Source organism: Psammomys obesus, unplaced genomic scaffold, assembly GCF_907164565.1.
Source record: "Psammomys obesus unplaced genomic scaffold, mPsaObe1.curated_primary_1811, whole genome shotgun sequence".
Taxonomy (NCBI): Eukaryota; Metazoa; Chordata; class Mammalia; order Rodentia; family Muridae; genus Psammomys; species Psammomys obesus.
This window is the reverse complement of record NW_026585580.1, coordinates 2,082,223-2,092,835: the sequence shown is the minus strand read 5'-3', so window position 1 is coordinate 2,092,835 and position 10,613 is coordinate 2,082,223.

Genomic DNA, 10,613 nt, shown 5'->3' with positions numbered 1-10,613 from the left:
TCTTTCTTTCTTTCTTTCTTTCTTTCTTTCTTTCTTTCTTTCTTTCTTTCTTTCCTTCTTTCTTTTTTTCCTTTTCTTTTCATTTCTTTTTATGAACCAGTGATACCTGCTCCTCTGCCCTCTTAAATGATCTGCAAATATTGTTCATTTATGCTCTCACAGAATCTACTGCCATATTTTGTTCAGATGCTATGGATTATATCATTTATTTAACTTGGGGGATGAATCAAGCTTTTCAAATTACTTTAAAAATTGTAATGTTGATGAAGTTCACTTGAATATATGCATGTATTTTAAGTTGAGAATAAACTATGCACTCCTCTAGCAATAAAAGACTTTTATAATTTAATTAAGTGCTTTCCTATACTGCATTTGAATAAAAGTTATAATTCTGGAGTCTATCTATCATCTATCTACCTATATATCATCTTTCTATTTATCTATTGATATATATTTTTGGTTATATAATATATTTCCTTTCAGTGGTGAAAGTTTTCTAATTTAACTAAATGCCTTCCTATATTCTGAATAATTTTTAAAAATTGGAGATCTATTTATCTATTTATATAATGTCTATCTATTTATCTAATCCATTATCTATTTATCATCTTTATATCCTTTAATCTACTTATATATTTGTAGGTTTCCAGATCTTTGGAATCTGAAAATTTACCCGATATCAAATGAAAATATATTTTTAAATGTACTATACAATATTTAAAAAAAAAAACAAATCAGTATGGCAATGGTTTAAACTGCATTTACAATAAACTGGATATTAAAAGTAATCTAGAGATGACTTAAAGTATTCAGGGATGTTTGCTCAGGCTGTTTTCCTTCTTATAGGAAGGAAAAATGTACATCTCTACCCAGTGATCCTGAGACTAATTCCCTGACCCTCATATATAAGTATCAAGGGATGAGCCCATGTGTGTGTTCAGTAACGATAATGATAACTTTTGTTTCCTTTTATCAGGCCCTTCAGCTATCATGTTTCTTCTACTGATATTTATTTTAGCTTTATATCTTTCAGTTTTATTTTAAACTTTCATTTACATGTAAATAAGATACGTATGTAAAACATGATCTTCAATAAACGAAGTGCTATTGATGTGTTCCTAGACTGAAGGCAGCGCAATATTGCAAACATATTGTCATACGTTGATTGAAATACAGAAACTTGTAAGGGTACACAGAGCCCACAAAGAATACAAACATGTTGTCACACCAGATAGAGTGCTGAGCAGGAGTTTTAATAGCTATATTTTGTGGTTTGGTTTCCCTCTTTGCCACTAACCTACCCTAAATGATATAATGCTATGTCTCAATCTGGCACTTGTGGAAGAAGCTCAATATCAGACTTGTTTAAGCTGCAAGGTGAGTTGCTATTGCACAACTTTAGAATAGATGAACCACAGAGCTAGTAATCCTGAAAACAACATGAGGTTTTTAGCATTATGTCTGGGATTAATCACTTATTTTATTCACAGATAGACGAATCATTTGTTTAGCTCCATACTAGGGATGCCAATGAACACATATGTGAGGAAAAATACTGTAGAATAGTGTAGGAGACAAAAGCATTACCTAAATACACTATATAACCAAGCAGAAAGTGACTTCTATCTTGACATTGGTATTGAGTTGTAGAAGAGGGAAGAGTCTCGAAAAACAGTTGTACTGCTTTAATAGTAGCCTGGGCAGAGGAAGTGCAGCCTAATGGCGAATTTGCTGAAGTGCCAAATTAAAAGACTTAACCAGTTAACTGAGTTTGTGATAGAGGCAGCCCCTACTTCCCTCACTCAGAGGTCCACATGGAGTCTGAGTTGCCAATCGGCCACATCTGAGCAGGGTTTCTAGGTCCTGTCCATGCATGGTTCTCTGTTGGTGCATCAGTCTCTGCAGGACCCTCTGGGCTCAGATCTTTTAGTTTTGTTGATCTCCTTGTGAAGCTCCTGTGCTCTCCATGTCACTCTATTCCCATCTCTCTCTTCCTTCATAAGACTACCTGCACTCTGCCCAAAGTTTGAGACTCAGCATCTGCTTCAATCTCACGTTGGGTGAATCCTTTCAGAGAACCCACTATAGTAGGCTCCCATCCTGTTTCCTGTCTTCTACCGCTTCTGGTGTCTATCCTGTTTGCCATTCTGAATGAGATTTAAGCATCCTCCCTAGGATCCTCCTTAGTGTTTAGCTTCTTTAGGTCTGTAGATGGCTATCCTCTATTATACGACTAATATCCGCTTATAAGTGAGTGTATACCAAGCCTGTCTTTCTGTTTTTGGGTTACCTCACTCAGGATGATCTCTTCTATTTTCATCCATTTGCCTGCAATTTTCATGATTTCCTTGATTTTTAATAGTATTCCATTGTGGAGATGTACCTGATCACTCACTCCTGGTGATGCAGCCTTGACAGGCCATGGAGGAAGAGGATCTAGGCAGTGCTGATGAGACTTAACAAGCTATTGGCAGATGGCAATAGTGGAGAACTCCCCCTTTAGCCGACTAGGAGAAGGGGATGGGGGGAAGAGTGAGGGAGGGTGGGACTGAGGGGTGTTGAGGGAGTGGGCTTCAATGGGATATATAATGAATAAATTATAAAGAAAAAATAAAAATTAAAAATTAAAGACTTAATCACCAAATATGAAAAGCTGCACAAAAGCTTCAGGTAATACTAAACCTTTCTAAAGATACCCTTTTCAGAATATGTGGGTTGCATTTTGGATGACAGAAAATGTTACTTTCTAAATAGGGATGTTTTGAGGGTAAAAAGAAGATTACTAATTATTCTAGATAACAAGTGTAAACTTAGACTATCTTGGGAAATTTGGACTGTGGCATTGTGTGAAATAAAAGGTTATTTATTTATTTATTCATTTACTTACTTATTTGAGATAGGGCCTCATTAGATAGTGCTGCCTGGCCTGAACTCCACTATGTAAACCAGACTGGCTTCAAAGTAAAATGACAGATTTTGAGATTTAGCTATGCTTGCAAGCTGGCAAGCTAACCTGTTATATAATATATCTGTATCCATAAATACAAGGGTACATATATTTACATATACACTTGTGTACACAAATGTATAAAACTAAAAGAAATACAAAACTAGGTGGACCAGGAAGTAAGTCTCCTATTTTATCACAAAGTATTTCAAGTCAGTTTCCTGTGCCAAGATATCCCACGTGGGAATTCTGTAAGAGCCAGGCATAGCTGCACAGTAAGCCTAAGAAAGGAACACCACACTGGAAAACCCAGAACTTGCAAAGGGCAGCTGGTATGTTTGTCTACTCTCTTCTCTGTGTGTGTGTGGCAGAGTGGTAGTGTGGTCAGGATGTATTGTATAATGCATGGAATTTTCAAAGAATAAAAAAAAAATGCAAGATGCTCTTGGCTATAAGAGTAAACAGAGACTGGCATATCTTGCTCTGTAGTACATATGCTCTGGGAAAAGAGGGACAGTTGGACGCTTGATTACTTTCTTTACTCTGGACATAAATAAGCGGCTCTTGGGGGATAATTATGTTTCGCTCTCTGAAAAGTTCTCTTTAGTGTCATTTGATGACCTTTCAGCCCAGGTGTCAGTACTCTTTGTATAAACGCTTAGAGCATTCAGAGGCTATACGTCACGGCCTCCTAGTTGATTGTCAGTGGAGGACAAGACTAACTTTTCAAAACCAAGAAAAGTCAAGGTCAAGTTCAGGGTTTTCGGTGTGGGCTAGGGTTCTCAGGCCCACTGAGGGCAGATAATTACATGTTCATGTTTGATTTGCATATGAAATGACACCAGACGAATTCCACACAGACTTCTTGGGAAATACAAGCACTACTTATGTTTTTGCCATGGCCTATGAAATCCTGCTTGAACGTGAATAAAGAGAAAGCATTCACCGTGTGTCCACTGGGCATCTGTCTTCACGTCTGCCCTCATTGCTGGTATAAGGTGCTTTGAGAAAAGCAATTTAAAGGAGAAAGGGTCGATCGTAGATCACTGTTGTGACACTTACTCCTCTCTAACAGCAACTGTGGGGCACTACCCAACCACAGACACCTCAGCGTTAGGCAGGCTTTTCCAGAGTCACCCTCACCTGCCCAAGCTAGCCTTCATTTGCTTTTCTGTGTCTGTTACTTTCTAAGGAAGAACAGCTCAAGCCTCCTTTCCGGCACCTTTAGTGCTTCTGTATAAGTGGGACACAAAAGCTTCCTTTAGTTCTGAGTAAGTGGCCTTAAGATAGTGTCTCTGTGACTAATAAAATTCATTTGAAAGAATCGTGGTGCAGGGCATGAATGAGCTAGCATGCACGAATGAGCCTCTTTTCAGGCCCAAACTGGAAACCATGTGATTAGAGTGCAGCTCTGCTGGGGCAGAGTTTGAGCTAGTCTAACTCATAATTTCCCCAGCTCGATTAGAAGTCTTCAGAAAGAGATGATTAAATGTAGAGGTCATGAAGAGAACTCTCTGAGTCACATCACCTAAGGCTCCTGTACCATCGCTGTGGGTGACCAGTTCTACAGATGACAGCGGGTTTGGGGTGGGTGGTGGGGTCGGGGGTAGGGGGATGGTACTGTTTTACACATACGGCTGCCTGTGAACTTGAACCCTTGCACTAAGTTTCCTAAGCTTAGCAACTGTAGAGAAATTTGTTGTGATTTATTTCACTTCAGCTTTTAGTATGGCTTAGGGTAGTCTACTCCTTCAGATGTACCTGTTGGTGTTAGTGAACCCTGGATTAGAAAAGGAGCTAAGCAAACGGACTAAATCTTTGATGTTTGTAAAAAATTCTTTGATCCTCTATAATTGGTAGCGTTAAGCCTCCATTTTCACCGCTTTAAAAATTAGGATATTGATTCTAATTTGAGAATTACAAGGACTATCAAATGAATCTGTAGGACTGTAGGAGTTTTGAGAGGCTGCTGGCTCAGCGGTTAAGGCCACTTGCTGATCTTCCTGAGGACCAGAATTCATTTCCCAGTGCCCAAGTCAGGTGGCTCACAACCACCTATAACTTCTGATCCTGGGTATTTGATGCCATCTTCTGGCTTCTGTTGGTACCCGCATGCCAACATACACATGACACACACTCATAGGGCCACACAAGTACACATAAAGAAGACCTTTTAAAAACGTTTTGAACATGGTATAGTTATATAAAGGGTAGGAGTTAACATTCAGAAGACTATAAACTTAGACAATATTACCTGAATATACATATATATGTTCGATGTTATCTGAACACAATGCTTCTACTCCAAAGTCTTCAGGCATAGCATTTTAACTAATAATTATAATTACTCTGTGGGGGCATATACTATTTCCATTCCTGTTTTTAGATGCATCTTTAACTCACACGGGGTTTAAATAATGTAAAATTAATTCGAATGCAAAATTACTAATAAGGAAGGTTTATCTATCCATAAGACTCTAATACATTTCCATGGTAACAAACAGCATTAAAAAGCAAATTCATCCAGTGGGTAGGAAGCCCGGCTCTCCTCGATGTTTTGAAGAGCTAATAATAAACTTAAAGAAAGCCCCTTTTGCACAATTGATCTGGCTAAAGCTTTACCACTTGCTGGCCTAACAAGATCGCTTTCATGTATTTTACTTCTGCCTTCACATCTAGGTTAGAGGAGCTTTCTTATTTTCTCCAAAGTGCCTGTGGGTGTGGGTGAACCCTGTTTTGTTGGGTATATTCCTGGATACAAGAGGTGCTAGGCAAACAAATTAAATCCTTTGATCTTCTGTAAAGAAAATGTCTTTGTAACTCAACTCTTTAAAGAGATTCAGTTCCTTTCTGAAATGAGGGATCATTTGTCAAAGTAAACACTGATGGTTTCCCTAGTTAATTAATACCTGGATGTATATGTATAGATTTTAAAAACTCTAAAAAGATGCTTCTACCCAGAACTAATTCTATTATAATTATGTAGCTTATATAATTAAAAGGTTAGATGTGAAATTATTTTTTTCATTTCATTTTCACCTATTTTCAAAAAATTAAGTGTAAGACACATTAATAATTAGCTTTTAAAAATTAAGAAATCTAAAGAGTTCTTATGATTCTCATTGTCTACAAATATGTGGTCCTAAAATGGGAAGACTATTCAGATACGTTAACTCACTATTGGTATTGCTATAGTCTTAATATCTAATGGCTCTCACAGATTTCCTGGTTTTGGCACTGTTTTAAGCACTTCACATGTAAAACTGACTTAATGTTTACAAGTCTACATCCTCAGTATGAAAGATTATTGCTTTTTTTCCTCCATTTTATATTCTTTTCTTTTTCTACAGCAACAGAAGCTTTAGCAAATCATATGTATGTCATCCTTTGAAGTTAGATATAGTCAATGCAAGATTCTGGGAATCTGGAGGAATATGAATGGAGGTGGTATATTTAACTTCTGAATCAAACCTTTAAAGAAGGGAAAACATGTTCTCATTTTTTTCTTATTCTTTCCTGACTAAGATATAGAGTTCATGGTTTCTGAAAGAGAAGCTACTTTTTAAGAGACTAGAGCAAGCCCAAAATAGCCCAGGGCTACAGAATCATGCTATCACCTTTTATCAGCCCTCAATGTTCCCAATAATGAGAAGCCTACCTCTCATTCAGTAGCTACTGTTTCTGTTTTTCTTTTTATGTATCCAAGTGATGAACCAGTGCTAGTGATGTCATTTTTAGTCTCACCTTAAGGCTAGTTAAGCAGGGATACACAGAAGTTAAATTATGGAATGGTTGATGTAGGGAGTCTGTTGCCAGATTTTGCCTTCTTCAACAAATGCCTCCCCCCCCCCATTGCTCATAAAGTACCATACGCACGCATTTGCACACACAAACACGTACACACACATTATACACAGTACTCAATTTAGCACATGAGTTATTATGGGGGTTGTTTGTTTATTTGTTTGCTCTCACTTCAGCATTTGAGAGCCTATGGAGAATCTGGCTGAAATTTTTTGGACATGGCCAGATCTACACAGGAAGAAGAGCAAGGCTGATGGCAGAAATCTGGCAGAAGCCTGGAACAGGAACTGATGAATTGATGAAAGTGAATGTGACTGAGGGGATCAAATGTCTGCATGATTGACAAGGCCAGCAAGTAGGACAGCTCTGTGATGAAGAGGAAGTAGATGATGTTTTCATAGCATATGGCAGTGACATCCCAGGTTAACATTGAGCACAATCAGGGAAACACGCATCACTGCTGATGCTGTTAGCTATGAGTCCTGCTGGCCAGCAAATATCACAGTGCTCTTCAGAGTTGAGTTTCAGTGACTTTCTGTTCCAGTTTGCTTTCTGTTGCAGCAAGAAACCCCCAAACCAAAAGCAACTTAGGGAAGAAAGGGTTTATTTCACCTTACAACTTATAGCCTATCATAAAGAGAAGGCAGAGTGAGTTTAGAGTAAGAACTAAAGGCAGGACTGATGTAGAGGTCATGGAGGGGTGCTGCCTGCTGGTTTCTTCTTAACTTGCTTTCTCACATTGCAGAACCACCAGCCCAGGGGTGGCACTACCCACAATGGATTGTGCCCTCACATACCCATAATTCATCAAGAAAATACCCTCACACACTTGCCTATAGGCCTGTTTTTGTTTTTTTGTTTTTGGAGGAATTTTCTCAGGTGAGGTTCTCTCTTTTCCAGATGATTCTAGTTCTTGTCATGGTGACAGAAAAATAAACAGTCCAGCCCTCCCCACAGGGGTCTTCAGTTTTAAGTCTTCCTGGATTCCAGGAAAGCACCAAGAGCAAGAGTGAACACTGCAGGTTTCCACCCCCATTTGCCTCGGCCTCTTCAATAGGATGCTTGACAGCAAGGGGCAGATAAACTTTGGGACTAGGAAGTTACCATGCCCAAAGTTAGAAGGCTCTGACAGGGCTTCAACGTGACCCCCCTGCTTCCCACATCAGTTGACCCACATTCCATTTCAGAGCAGAGGTGTTTCCTCTCACCACATGCTTTTTCACATCTCTGCATTTCACTTCCTTAGGTGTGAACACCGTCTCTAACTGAGTAAGTGCTGAGGTCATCCACAGGAATAGCCAGACTAGCATGGTTTGTCTCTCTTAGTAACACCGTAAAAGAGGTCATTGCCATATATTTTCTTCAATGCTTCCCTATTGTTCCCTTCCCAAGTTATTTAGATAATGGGACATTCTATGCATGCATGCCTTTGTGTAAGAAACCATAAAAAATGGAATGTCTCATTAGGAGAGGCGACTTGCATTTGCTTAGTCTGTGAGGAAGGCATAAAAAGATTACCATATTTTTAAAAAGTGGAGTTGTCCCAGGGATAACAGTAGGAAGAATCATCTGGATCCCACGTTTTCACCATCCACACTTGTCTCATCATTAAAAAAGAAATTTCTTAACTCTTAACTTTACAAATGATTCTTTGCTGTCAAAGATCGCAGTGCCGTTTAGAATAGGCTTGATGTAAATTGCCAAATTGCTAGCGCTCTAAGCTTGAAGGAATGTACAGTGCAAGGCCCCTGCCCAAGGTGGGCAAGATTAAATGAATTAAATACGACCTTTGCTCAAAAGGGGTCCATAATCCAAGGCAGAAAATAGACATGCATAAATAATTCCAACTCAAGACAAATCCTGATATGTGTTCTAAAAGAGGTACAAAGAAAATCCTAGAACAGCCGAGGTGAAGGTCACAGCCCATGGCTTCTAAAGGAGATATCCTAGAAACAGCGAGAACTCATCAGCCCATTGCTAGCAGTCAGTTCGATGGTTCATTCTAATTCAACTTGATACAATGTGGAATCACTTGGGAGAGTGACCTAAATGAGGAATTGCCTAGACGCATAGTGAATGTGGGCAGCACCCTTTCATGGCCTCCGCCCTGGACTGACGGAGAAGGAGAGAGGAAGATGAACACAGGAATTCCTCTCTTTCTGCTTTAAAAGAAAAAGATATAACGTTATGTATGTGCATGTGTGAATATGTCTGGGTTTATGAGCATATTCGTGTGCAGGTGTCTGAGATGGTGAGAGGAGGTAGTTAGATCTCTTGGAGCAGGAGGTACAGGCATTTGTGAGCTGGCCCACCTGGGTGCTGGGAATCATGCCCTAGTCCACATGATTGAACATCATGATAACTATTGAGTCATCTCTCTAGATCCATCTCTAGTTTCTCACTATTCATGGAGGCAATGGAATCAGCTGTCTAAAGCTCCCATCACTGGGACTTCTTCAAAACAGTAGACTGCCTCCTGTACCTGTGAGCTAATATAACCCCCCACCCCCTTTTCCCTAATACAGTAGTTTTGGCAAAATCCTGCAAGTCCAAATGCAGGAGTCTAGGTGATGAGCATTTCCAACCATATCTCTCTCTTCTCGTTCTGGAGGCCAGGTCTGCGCAGGCTCTGGATCCAAGGAATGAAGCTTCACCTGTTGGGTGGGTTAGAGGATCCTAGTTTGACAGTGAGTGCAGTAGGAAAAAAAAAAAGCCTTCTCGGAAACAGCCCTTTAAGATGAAATTCAGTGAAATAGCTTGTGTACTTTATTCAGCGTGGACAAAGTCTGTATAACCCTTGGGAGTGAAAAGGGTGTTCCAGGGTGGGTGTATATTGTTGGCTGAGGCTGAGATGCGGTGGATGCTTTATTTGTATGAAGAGGAATTCCCGGTGCTAGGCCATGGGGGTTATATTGCTCCCTGCCTTGGGGCATGCAGGCATAGAAGAAGGAGGGAGCGGGCCTTACTCCTGGTCATCTTAATATTGAGATTTTCAGGGTTTGGACACGTCTTGACCTCACTCTAGGTTCGTGTGGATTTTTTCTGTGGCACAGTCCCTATGCCCCACAATGAATGTCTTCTTAGTGTGGACAATAAGAAAAAGGTATTTATAGAATGGGAGAGTGGTGGCATAGAGAATAAATAGGAAGAGAAAGAGCCCAACTTTGTATCAATCTACTTATGTACTTGAATGTGGACCTAAGAGTTGAGTAAAACAAATAAACAAACATTTGGAAATAATTGGAGTTAAGAAGGAAAAATTCCAGGAGAGACGAAACATCCAGTATTGCCAATGCATTTCTTCTGCTATTCATTCCTTCAGTTTTGTTCACTGATGGACCTCTCAAAGAAAAATTTACAGCCTTGAAATATTATTTCCAGAAGATATGAAGACACTGAGGAGTGGAATGGAATGTTGTATTTCCAGGTAGATTTCCCTATAAGCAGAGACACTGAGTATCCCTGCTTCTCTCCCATTCCTGACCAAGTGAAGGGAAAGATTTTTGGTTTTGGTCTTTTCCAGATAGACTGTGCATGGCAAGATGAACTCTATCCAAAAATATATTATCCTTTAAAAGTCCATCACTGGAATAATTTTGGAAAGATCTCAATGTAATGGAGACCAAAGTTTTTTTTTTTTTGTACAGTAATTAATAAGTATAAAATGTTTTAAAATGTTATAGTCAAATAAACTCAGAAAATACTGGAATAAAAAGGAAACATGTAGATGAGGGAGGAGGGTGGGATGGGAAGGGAATGAGGGAGGGGGATACAGCTGGGATACAAAGTAAATAAAATGTAATTAATGTATTAAAAAAGTTTCACAATTGTATCCCCAATTATTTTTTAACCCATATAAAAT